This window comes from Manis pentadactyla, chromosome 14, assembly GCF_030020395.1.
Source record: "Manis pentadactyla isolate mManPen7 chromosome 14, mManPen7.hap1, whole genome shotgun sequence".
Lineage (NCBI taxonomy): Eukaryota > Metazoa > Chordata > Mammalia > Pholidota > Manidae > Manis > Manis pentadactyla.
The window spans coordinates 34,866,903-34,880,451 of NC_080032.1; positions in this window are offsets into that span (position 1 = coordinate 34,866,903).

The following is a 13,549-nucleotide window of genomic DNA, read 5'->3' on the forward strand; positions in this document are numbered from 1 at the left end:
GACAGCAGGTGCATCAGGGAGCCAGCCATGATCAGCTGAGCCAGCCAAGGACAGGAGAACTGGACGAGTCACATTATCATGAACTAAATAAAATGACTTATGTTTTCAGCCACAAAATTAAGGGACAAATTTTTTTACACAACAAAAATTAACCAATACACTGTCCTAAGGTATTTTCTATCTGTTCTGTTCCTTGGCCCTCCAGGAAGCAGAAGAGAAAACTACAGAGTGATAAAGAGTAGAAGCTAGCAAAGACAGGGAACAAGGTGTCCGAAGTATAAACTGAGTCATCGAGAAGTTAAATGACTCAGAAAATCAGTTAACATTCAGCTCTTCTCTCGCTGTTCACTGATCTTTGCATGACACCGATCTCTTTCTCTGAATTTTAGAGGCTAACTGGACCAATTCCACACTCCCATTGTAGTCTCCAGCCCTGGGGGAAACAAGTCAATTGGAGTTTTAAGTTAATAATAAATGAAGAATGTTTCCAGTGTGCTTCTTCATTTCTCCTTCCCTCTTCAGATCTCTTTGGCAGGTTACTCAAGTCAGCTGCAAACTAGGGGGAAAAGTGGATGAAAGGACAGACAGAAGCTACCGTCATGTTGTATGACTAGAGGGTGTTTTTCACCTTCAAAGCACATTGACCATAAATTACAGGATACACTTTCACAGTTCACTTTTCTATATAACATCTACTTTTGAGTTCCCTAGCAGAGGAGAATATGTTACTTAAAAAAGAGTGTAACACAGACCAATGTAGGATGTGTTCCCCTCGGTGTAGAGAGGAAGGGAGAGATGCACCCAGGAGGTATCAGTTTTACTGGTCAGTGGTCAGGCCAAGCCCTCTACCTTCTGCATGGAGAGCCAAGAGGCTCCTCCGGTGGAGACAAGAAAGTGGCCTATCCCCTCCCTCAACCAGGAAAAAATCCCCGGAGCATCCAGAATAATCAATAAGGTTATATTCAGGTTCAAGCAACATAACTCAGTGACCCCTTTCAGAAGCCACTTTTTAGGGATGGGAAGAAATGTAACCACAATAGTCAGTGTATACACACCATTATTAGCTATTCAAATATTTAAACACCTCCATATTGGCCAATAAACTGTACAGCCACAAATTGTAGGATTAATTAATCATGTAAATTCTAGTACATGTGGCTTATCGCAGCAACCACACATTGCTGCAATGTCAAGAGGCTTTTCTGTCTCGGATACTGGATCTGTGGCAGCCCATTGTTACTTTTCTACTGAACTGAGAATTGCCTCCCGGTTCAAAGGCTCTTGGGTGGGAGAGGCAGGCCAGTCAGCCAAGCCTAGGAGGCTCTCTTTGCACCCAGAAGAAACACCTACCCTGCCAGGCTCAGGCAGAGGCTGAAGAATGGTCAGGGCCAGTGCCTGGGCAGGCATCAGGCAGGGCCCCCAGCTGAGCTGGGGAGCTGCTCTATTTGACAGCCTTTCCCTGGTGGGGCAGCCACACCTGACATTGTGCAAAGCCCTGGAAGGGACTCTGCCCAGAGCCCCAGCAACTATGTGGGCCCCTCCTCAAGTGGCCTCTGGGCAGGGGCACCGCTGCACCCCCCTCACCTCCCATCCCACACCTCTACCTCCCCCGAACAGACCAAACCACCGAAACAGCCTGCCAGCAACCAGGGCCTGTCTTTTTCTTGGGCCTATGCCCCTGCTTGTCTCCCCCTCTGCTGTTGTCCCACATTGCAGAGAGCGTCCCAGCCAGTGGCCTCCTGCTCAGCAGGGCTCCTGCCTCTGTGACTGGCCACAGAAGATCCCTGCCAATCCCTGCCCCTGCTCCTGCCGCCCCTGCTCATGCTCCTCCTCTGCCTGGCCCTTTGGAGCCCAGCTCCAGCCGCAGGGCCCACGCGGGGCCAGCGCCTGGGCAGCAGCCTCCCTAACTGCTGGAAAGAGAAGCCAGAAGGCCAGGCCAAGACCTGAAGACCACTGAAGAGCTCAGCACTGCGGTGGCTGAGGCATGACCCCCCACTCGGGTCCAGACGAGAATCCCAGGCCCCAGTGGCTACCAAAGGGAGGGCAGAGGGGCTGAATGGTTTGACACACTTGTCAAACCCGGCGCAGACAGCACCTTCAGCTAGTGAATGCCACAGCAGCCAAAAGAGCACACTGCCAATTTCAGAAAGCCAACACAACCAGGAAATAATAATATACACATATAAAAACATACTCTATATAAAGTAACAATATCATATTTACAATATGCACTATAGTACATAAGTATATATAGATAACAAATATATGTATATAGTGCATATTGATATAATTTATGTATATGTTGTTATAATTTATTTCATATATAAAATATATAGCTTATAGAAATAAAAGGGCTACATTTATTTTTTGTTTTATGTTACACACCAGTTATCAAATATTCTAACTATTTAGGTATAATTTATCTAATTGGTATGATAATATGTAAGAGCCAGTGATTATGATATTGTACCATCACAAATATAGAACCCTTAGTGTCAGAGTGACTAATCCCCCCCAAATTCATGTCACTCCAAGTAGTCTAAACCAAGCATGGCCCCTCCACACCCTTAGTGGCCAGTGGGTAAGGAATGGGCATGTAACCCACCTCTAGCCAATGAGACCTGACGTGAGTCTCCTGAGGATCCACAGACAAGTCGTCTAATGCAAAGAAAAAGCCACAGAAAAGGCTATCCTTCTCCCTCTGACACTGTTGAACCCAGGTGATGCCAGTGCAGAGCTGCTGAGGCCACGGAGCCACCAGTCCCAGGACACAGCTGGCATGTTGAGGGAACCATAAACCAGAACCTTAGGACCCGGGGCACTGCAAATGCATTGCAAACCACATCCACGTGTGAACAAGCTGCCTCTCCTCCTCAATCATTTGTGTTGGGGGGGCTCTACTTCCTGGTGCCCAAAGTATCTTATCTGATCAGGATCTCACTCCCAGACTCCATGGAGCCCAAGATGGCCATCCCCTCGGGAGACAGATGGGGCCTCCTAGACCCTCTGAATCTCTCTCTTTCTCTCTCTCTCTCTGCTCTAACCTCTTTCTCTTCCCACAGGGTGGCACTTTTGGTTATGACTTCCAGCATGGATGGATGTTCCCTACCTGTTCTCACTAATGTTGCTTCTATAAAAAAGGGAGAAGCTACCCCTGGTGACCTGGGGCAGGGTGGGGGGCGGGGTGGAGAGGCAGAACTCTTTGGGTCTGATTTGAGTGCAAGATGTCCAAAGCCCATCCAGAGCAGCTCACACTGGGGTGGGATTACTGCCCTGTGAGCACACCTCCTGGACTTGATTATGCTAAAAGCAACGTCCATCGGCCTCGCAGGCCTGATTTACCTTGTAAAGAGCTCTCTTAGACTTCCTTAGCGCTGGAGGAGGCACACCAGCAGTGAGCAGGGAGGAGGGGGCACCATCTAGTCACAAAAAATGAAAGAAAATCAACCTCTTGAGACTGATTTCTACGAATAGGACTAAACCACACTGCTCTCAAAAAGAAAACCAGCAGTTTTCCAGCTAGAAATTATAGAGACAGAATTAAAGACATTCAACATTGGTCTGTTACCGAGTTCTATCTGTATTGATTTTCCCCTCAGTTATGTCTTCTAGTGAGAGATTTCTGCTCTTCCCAGTTCTCCAGAGACTTAGAAAGTATAACAGACCCTAAAACCAGGTGTTCAGGAGGCAACAGGAACCTTTTAATGGGCATGAACAACAGAGGTTTGGGTCTCTGGTTGGGTTAAAAGTACTGTTTGAATTGTGACAGCTTCAGGGATTTGCTGTAATGTAACTTAGCAATCATACTGAAGTGGAGATATTCAAGAAATCCTGAATGGAAGTGCAGTTATTGAGGGATCTACCCCAATTTCCCGAGAGAGTCTATGAATGGGGACAATCAATTTGTGAACTTCGACGTGAGTTAGAAATTTGGAATTATTTAAGTATAATGCTTTTAAAGAAGGCAACATAGCTATGGACTTGTCCAGGTAATAACGGCTGTTACTGGTGCCTCTGGGATGGTATCAGGAATATTCTGGTTGAACAGAGACAAAAGCTCAAAGGTTTTCCAAATAATAATAAATAATATGTTAATGGTACCTATCTGAAGAATCATGGGATGTTCTGTTATAAATGCCCACAATAGGAAAGCCACCAGAGTAAAAGGAGATGCCTCTGTCTAGAGAAATAAAAGAAGTTTGATTCTATTTTAGTCTGGGTGATGACATATTAGGCTGCAAATATGGGTATAAAAGCAATAATAAATAATATCAAACATACTCACCCTTGAAATCCTCAACTGCTGGGTTTTGCTAGTCACTTCCACGATTCTGCCAGTCTTCAGAAGTAGGACCAGGGCATATCTTAAAGATCCCATTTGGGGGCTACTGCATAACACAGCATCCTTCCTGTGCCAGCCGTCTCTTGCCTGAAAGAGGAAGGAAATAGCAATGTGGAGTCCCAGAGAAGGCAAGCATTTAACCTACTTCTCAGGATCTGAAGTCTTATAGTAACAGGGTCATGGACCACTTTGCCCACTCCCTGTCAGCTCATGCTCTGTGACATTTTAACAAAGTGAGAATTGGATTTACCCAGCAGATGTTCCTGGCTAACTGTGTGCTTAAGGGCCGATATAGCACAGCCAAGGGACAAGCTCAACTTCCCCAAGTCTGTCCAGGAAAACTGTCCCCAACCCTCGGATTTAGGAACTCCTCCAGAAACATTGACAGGCTATGTACACGTTTGTCAACGCTGAATTGGTCTTTTAAAAAAGCACTTCACTGACACCAGGTCCTTGCCAGTACCTTCTACTGATACATACATGAGCAAGACAGGATAGCTCTGCTCTCTTACAAGTACAGCTGCCCCCCCAGCAGCTCAGCCTCTGACGGCAGGCAGCTCCTCATTCTCCTTACTGGAGTCAAGTTTGGAATATAGAGCTAATGAAGCCACATGGTGGATGACTCTTCAAGAGACTCTTCAAGAAGCGGGGCACAAAGCACAGAGAAATGGCAAGCCCTGGTAGTCAGAAATCTCATCAGAAACTCTGCATCAGGAGCAAATTGTGTTGATAAATCAATCAAGGGAAAAGACCTCTTCTGGACCAGCCAGAACATTCCACCACGTGCCTGAAAAGCCCTCAGGGGACAAGTCACGCAAAGCAGACACGGGCAGAGATCAAGCCAATGAAAGCAACCTGTGTGTCTTGCTTCCATTTAGTGAAATCCTCACAAAGTCCTCCAGCTTCCCCCCTGCTGAGCTCTCTGTAGGACTCAGGACACAGATATGAAGCTTATGACAATAAAGTCTCCTGGGATGATGGCCTGGGTCATTTAGGGTAACACCAGCTGCTCTAACAAATCAGCCTACAGTTAAGTGACACAAACACAGCAGCAGTTTGTTCCATAGTCAAAGAACAGTTTTAGCGGAGAATGGGTTATTCCACATGCTCATTCAGGAAGACAGTTGATCTTCACCGCGTGGCTACCAATATCACCCTGAAAGTCATCTCCATTCCAGACGGTCGGAGAGGGGGAGCGTGTGGAGGAACTTGCTTGGGAGGCGTTATGAGCTGAACGTGGAAGTGGAGCATCATCACCTCCCACACCCCCTCACGCCGCCCACGGGCTGGAATGCATTCACAGGACTGCCCTGCCTGCAGGGAAGGCTGGAAAAGTAGCCCAGCTCTGCATGTAGAAAGAAGAAAAAAGTGTCTTCATACACAGTAAGGGGTGTTTGCCTGAAACCAACCCAGGGATAATGACAGCTCAGAGTCTCACATTTTTCTTTGAATTTTGGTGCACCCATAAGAAAGCCCTGAATGGACACATCAGAATTCTAGCTTCACACATCACTGTATCTACGTAAGAGCAGGAGACCACGAAGGCCCCACTCTTCCTTCCTGGGTATCAAGAGCTCAGTGTTTCTAAAAGTCTATTAGCAACTGACCGAGGAATTCAAGTTTCTTTGGGGGTCTATAGACAAATACTATAGAAATGTTGAGATGTTTTTTCATAAGAAATGAAAATGTGCTATAAAAATGTACATTTCAAAGCCTGACAATAAAAATAAAAAGTAAGCGCCACCTATGGCCCTGTTCAAAATATAACGATAATAATGGTGTTTATCTATTCAGGCAAATACCATAAACTGGCTGTAGGTTTTTCAGGATAGAAAGCAGAGAGGTCAGGCTGGAATATTCTTTCAACTTAGACTGTAGAGAATTTTTTTTTTTTTAATTTGTAGCATGCCCCTAGGAGAAGAGCTTAGGTTTGGAAAACAGACTAGGCTCTCTGAATTATCTGCTGTGTGACTATGGCCTCCTCATCTGTAAATACAGGAGTAAGATTAAGACAAATGAGATGTTGCAAAGCACCCATCCAGGCATCAGCTCCATTTCAGGGCTTGACAGCTGGACCCAGGGAAACAGAAATGGCCCTGAGCAGGCCCCCCTCTCATGGGGCACATTCCTATTTGTCCTCAAAAGGAACTCAGCTATCACTTCCTCCAGAAAGCTTCTAGGACCCTGTTAAGACTGGGTGGGTGCTCCTGAGTCAGGGTCCCACAGCCCAGCTCCAACCCGTGTCTGTCACTGCCGTCACATTCAGGGGAGCCCGCAATTGTCTATTCATTTCTACAGTGAAGTCATTTATACAGTGAAGTCATCTCAGGGCAGGACTGTGCCTGATTTATGATATCCTTGTCACCTAGCAGAACATCTGGCACTTAGTAGACTATAAATGAATAAAGAACGAACGCTCAAGCCCAGTAATGCCTCGGTAATGTTTAGGCACTTATCAAGAGGAAGGTGTTTATGCTCTAAACTGCACTGCAGATCTTTAGGGGGAACCAGGCTCACGCCCACTACCCTGGCTCTTTCCAAACCAGTTATTAACACCCCCATCAGAAAGCTTTTAACCAAGACTTCTGACAGCTTCATCCAAGATGCTATGGAATCAGACTGGGGGCTAAATCAAGACAGCAGGGAGATTAAGAAGGCTGTGGTTCGGTTCCTTTTCATTGACACTATAGAGAATGACTGGTCTAATGGGGGAAAATATATATATATCTATGTTGAATGGAGTAAATTTTTTTCCCTTTCACTCAAAACTGAAATAGGGTTATTTTCTTAATAGCTTGTGGCAGCTTGTTTTCTATAGCAGCTCTTTAAATTGAGCTCATACAGTAATAATTTACTCTAGGACAAGTGAAATAGTTGGAAAAAATCCTGGATGAGGGAAAAGAGAAGAAGGGTAACTGGCTGGGGAGATAGTTGGATATTTTTACCCTCTTTTTGAGATTATTTATCATTAAAGCACAATGTCTTTCTTCCAGACCTGGAAGATTCAAACAAAGGCTAAAAAATCATGCAGTAAACCAGCAGTAAGTCAAACATTTACTCCAAGCTAGAAGATGTATTTCTTATGGGAATGTGATTTGAATCATGAAGGTTTTTAAATTCACCTCAGGACGCTCCTGGGCTGTGCTGCCAGTAATGGGAAAATTCCAAGCTATTTGATATTCTCTCCCAAGTGAGCCAGGCATCCTTATTCCATGATCATTGTTGTTATTTAAAATTCAATGGATATCCACAGGGGTTAGGCACTGTTCAGATTCCATTAAAGACAGCTCCTGTCTTCAACCTGTTTTGCATCCTAGAATAACAAGAAAGAAACACAGGGAATGAAATATATTTTAGAGACATATTGTGATCTTTGCCTAGGATTCTGGAGACACGACCTGCATGTTTCTGTGGGTGTGACAACTTCCATGAGGAGAGGAATTTCTCCCCTACAAGACAGTGACACCGACATTCAAGCCATTTCACAGATGAGCAGTAGAGGCCAGACAGGGAAGACATTCCCCCCTCCAGTTATTAAAGTTAGCAATGTAGTATCTTGAGTCAGCATCATTTATAAACGACAGCACTTGTTATTTTTCTTCTCTGTTCTAGCAGATAAAATGACCAGTTAGCCTGAATGTTTTGCCAATAAAGGCAGCTAAACAAGGCAGTCATACAAAAAGCAAAATGGTAGGTAGGTACAATGTCAGAGCTAGGCAGAGGAGGAGAGACCAGGTACTTGCTGTTGGTCATACAGCTATTTAGTGACAAAGGCTGTCCAGGTCTAGAATTCATGAACATCTACTCCTACAACTTCAAACCTCTCCCTCTCCACTGATAATGCCAACCAACATACACACACTCTAAACACAATAGAAATAACACGAAGAGTAGCAAAGGAAAGACATTAGGGAAACAAGGGAGCAATTTAGAAGACTTCATCCATATGTTTGCTTTTCTTGTCTGTGTAGATTTCCTGGGATGATATTCCAGAGCCATATTTGGTCTCTGAAGAGCTTGGGGAAAATGAACTTAGTCCATCCCCTGGTAGCCTCACCTCATTAAGAGCTCAGTGGGTTGCAGGAGAGGTGTCTCTGGGTCTCATTTCATTAGAAGTCCAAAATGATCCAGATCAGTTACCTAGATTTTATCTCATTAAAAGACCAGCATGATCTAGAACTAAGTGGTGCTGGAAGAAAAGACTTTCAGAAAGCTCTTTAAAAAAAAGGTCATCCCATTGGGATATGGATGTCTATTCTAGAAAAGTAGAAAAATAGTGAATGGAAACACAGGGGCAGAGCTGGAGGGAGGAAGGCAGCAGGCTTCTATCTTGCATAAGGTTCTGCATGTAAATCTCAATTTGGAAAGAATCTCCAGTTCTAGGATTTGCCTTCCTTTATCAAAGAAAGATATCTAGATATAGGCTGAGGTCACACTGGGTTTGAAAATCAAATAAAATTGGTTTGATTCCCTCTCACACACTGTTGGGAATCCATGTCCTTCTCACACACTGTTGGGAATCCATGTCCTGTTCAAGATTTTGCTGAATCCCATGTGGCTTTTTCTTCTTATGGACGCACAAAAGCATGTCGGCCAACACTCCACCCAGCTCGCATTCACTCTCCCAACTTGCATTTCCTTCTGTCTGCTGATGACCCAGGGGTGAAACACCTGACTTCTCCAAAGCACCATTCCCAAATACCACATGGTGCCTGCTTTTACTGACTCTTTACAGTAACAACAGGTGAGCATTACACTGCATCATGTACAGACTACCAGACAAACCTGATTGCCGACAGCCATGTGGTTCAGCAATACCTGCTCATCAAACAGCCATGTGCTCCAACAGTGAGTCAGCAATATCTGCTCATCAGGCAGCCATGTGCTCCAACAGTGAGTCAGCAATACCTGTGCACAGCACAGACACACACACTCACCCCAAGTATCTATCTCCTCCTCAAGCCCATCAGTGCTATCCTTTCAAATGCACTTTGCATCTATACATTTACAAGGCTCATTCCTTTTCATGTTAAATACAGGGAATTAAGCTACCTACGGTTTTTCCCTAGCACACCAGAGTGCCATTTGGACATTATCTTCAACAGTTTCTAAAATAAAACATTTTTCTCTCACCATACAGTCCCCAATTGCTAATCACTACCCTGGTTCAAATTTCCATCACTTCGTGCCCGCATGGGATTCTTCCCCACTCTCAGTCTCTTCCCCTTGTAATTTAACAGGATGCCTGCAGATGCATTTTCTATAAAGCTGCTTCCCAGACACTCACACCCTCCTCCCGACACTAGACACCTTCCATCGCTCATCACCACCGCTCACATCTGCACACATTTTCAAAGCTTAATTTCCTAAAAAAAAATCTTGAAAGGCATGAAAAAGTGTTTCAATATATCACCACCTGAAGAGAATAGAAGCTGATCAAAGAGTAAAGCTACAATTAACGCACCATTAAGCAAGAGCTGTTCAGTGCACAGAGGTCAAAAATCCAGTTATGTTTCCAATGCATAATAATAATTAATAACACAAGATATCTGTGACACTTCACATGCTCAGAACACTTCACAGACTTAGGCTAATTAATTACTCAGATAAAGATATTGCAGGTCTCTCTTTTGATATCAGTGGGTTCATTAAATTCCCAATTTGGTTAACAAAGTGATTTCTTATACTTCTGAATCCCTGAGTATGATGGGAGGAAAGAAGAACAGGAGACATGTCAAGCAAGAGTCAGCTTTTGTTCTTTCTCCACTTCCTGGGAATCTGTAGGACAAAGTGTGTGTCGGGGGGTCCTCACTCACCTGTCATTGCTCTTAGGGAAAGGCATATAGGGAGGTCTGCCCAAGAATCAGCCAACCTGTATCTTAGAGCCCCCAGATGCCACAGACACTAAGACCTTGGGTGGGTACACCTTGCCACCAGGATTAGCCCAGCCCAGGACACAAAAGAAGGTGGAGGTCATTTCATCAGGGTAATGAACCCAGGGTCTTTCTGAGACCCCTTTGCATGTCCTGATATCAAATATCAAATAACTCCCAAGAAGACTCTAGGACCCAACTGATCATCCCATACCCCAAACGATTCCTATTCTCTTGGACTGTCCTCCCAGCACCCACACAGATGTTTCCAAAACGTTAACATTCCTCTGTGAACTCCCTTAGGAACCTTAGCCTTGGACACACAACTTCGTATATGCAGCTCTACTCTGACCCACAAACTGGGGACTCCGGCCCTCCTTGGGAGGTGGTCCCATAGAAATTTAATTCACCTATTAGACTACAACTTGAAATACTGCACAAAAACTGTTTCAGTATAACAAGGGTTATGTGGTTTCCATGCAGTGTAACAAAGGCACAGATACATCGCAAGCAGGATCATCGCATGAACTTGATCAAAGTACAGAACTAAATTTCACACCAACCAAGGGACAACATCATATTACAGAAAAGGCTTGACGTTGTAGCCAACTGGTCCTGGATTCAAAGTGTAGGTCTGCTAAGATAAAAGGAATACACAAGTTTGAAAAGTGCCTGTATATGGTTAATGCTAAGTAGGGGGTTTGTGTAGCCTCATTAAGTCAGTCACCCTCCCCACTACAGTAATCAGGACGGTAATCATGGCCCCAGCAGCCCTAGGGTTGCACAAACTAAAACAGGGACTTTGGGCTGGGAGAATGAAGAATTATTTCTGTTTATTGTATTTCTATGGGAGACAGAAAAAAGGATTTCTACAAGGTCTTCTAAATCCCAAAATTTCAATATCAACCCTAATTGCTCCCATCAATTCTGTTTTGCCCCAGTACAGTTCCACAGTCATCCACTTGGTCCTTTGATGTTCTAAGAATGACATAATCAGACACTTGGGTGTCCTTGTCCAAACTTCATTTTTTCCTAGAGAATGAGAAATGGATATTCTTTACCATTATCCTTGTACTCTCAACTACAAGAAGCCATAACTGGATTCAAAATGTTGGCCAATTAGCAGGAAAGAGGACTTTCCTTGCAAAAAGAACTTTATTCCCTTTTAAGCTAACAAGAGTTACTGAGGTTAGAAGCAAAGTCTAAAAGTTTTCTTCCATTCTAGTCCACTGGAGTTATAGATTAATATAATAATAGACCTGTATGCAATGACAAACACCACCTCAACATCACAATACCCTCCTGAGATACAGTTTTGAATTCTCACTTCACTGTTGGGAAAACTTGGGCCCAGAAAGGTGAATGCCACAGCAAGGATTCCGATTACATCAAAGGGCTGAAAGCTCAGTCACTAACCACTGGACTACAGGAGATAGTGACTTGCTGCCCCTCCATCCACCTGCAGAGAGAACCAGGTGCCATCAGAAAGAGTTTCCCCGACCTGGAGAAGACAGGGGTTAACTGCATTTCAATAAGGAAGGGATGAAGCAAGAACCATGAGGAGGATCATAGGTGGGCACAGGTGCTGCTGAGAAAAGCTCTTTCCTCATTGTAGAGCCCTGAGCTCCTAACCAACGTATGGCAGAAACGGTGCCTTGTGCTTATCCACCCAATTTCCTTTCTTCTCGGGAATATAGCTAGACTACATTCCTGTTTCCCCTGGAGCTAGATGGGGCCTTGTGATTGAGTTCTTTGTGGGCAGAAGTTACATATGCTGCATTCAGGCCTGACCCACACAGCCTCCCTCACAGTCCTCCCTGCTCTCTCTCTTCATATCCAAGCCAGATACAGAGGATCAGCTGAGGTCTCTGATGTTGCAAGGGATGGGAGGATCCTGGGCTCCTGGGTGACTGCATGGAGCAGAGCATCACTGCCCACAATCTGCACTGGGCTATGGGATGAATGAGGAAAACTCTCTCCTGTGTTAAGCCAAGGACATTTGGGAGCTGTGTATGTTACAGCACCCAGCACATCCTAATGCAGACCTTCACTCTGCAATCCCACACATAGGAAGGGGCTTTGGGCTCTTTAGACTTGCCTGTCACCTTTATTACTGTCTTTCCACTTCCCGTTAGCACCTCTGCCTCAGCCTGCACTGAGGAAATTAAAGGAGATGAAGCTTAAATCATTCCATTTTTTTCCTGTTAGCAATCCTGGTCTTAAGAGAAAGCAAAATAACAATAACAAAAGTTCAATGGAATCAGAGAGCAGGTTAAAATTATTGCTGAGATGAGGTTTGAGAATTTCCATCGTCTGTGCTCTCTTCCCTCTGTTAACCAACACCCCGTGACTAGTCAGCAAAGTATGAATGGTCTCCCTGCCTCAACACCTGTCTGTGCTCCTTCTAAGTGCTTTTGCTCCAAGTGTGAGTCCACTTACCCATGAAACCTCTCCAGGTTAAATGATGGTGCCCACCAGTCATGGGTGGATGCCTCCACTGTCAACCCTACTCAGCTTCAAAGCCCAGTGTTGCAGAATGTTATCAATGGCAGAGTTGCTGGAAATCATCTGGTCCTACTCAATCACTTTACATTGGAGTAAACCAGAGGCCCAAAGAGGGCAATTAATTTTCCCACAGTCTCACAGCAATATCTAAGACCAGGCTGCCTGCCTCCCAAGTAAAAAGTTGAAAATCTGTATTTTAAAAACAGAGGGAGAGATGAGAAAATAATGCTTACTGTGTTTTAAAAGGTAAGCTAAGAATACACCAAAATATCAGAGAGGATCTGGAAAGAGGTGAGGTGTTCATGCAAATATCATGGTTCAGACACCCTTAAAAGAAAGGAAGGAAGAGAGGGAGGGATGACAAGCACTCTGATTCCCAGCACAATTGCTCCTTTGAAGTCCTGGCCCATGTCAGCTCTCCTGGTCTTGCGGAGACACACCACAAGGTGGTTCTTCTCATGCGCATTTTGTGCTGAATCTAGAGCATGAGAGCTAGGCCAGCTCAAAAACATGTGTCCTGGCTTCCATCCGGAAGATTTTGTGCATGATGGTATCCTCCCAGTTTGCACAAGGATTCGTGAGACCATCACAGCCTGAGGAAGACCACAGTGCTTCCCAAGAAGTCCTCCAGTCAGCTTGCCACAAAGTCCAGAATGGCTAGAATAGGTGCCACAGCACGGATGGAGGGAATTACCTAAATATATGACCCAGGGTGGCAGCTTTGTTCCTTATGGTTGGTGCATGGTAAGCAGGGGACTTTGTGTGCCTGATGTGGGGACATGGAGGTACGAAGACATGGTGAATCAACTGAGTTTTGGGTGCAAACATA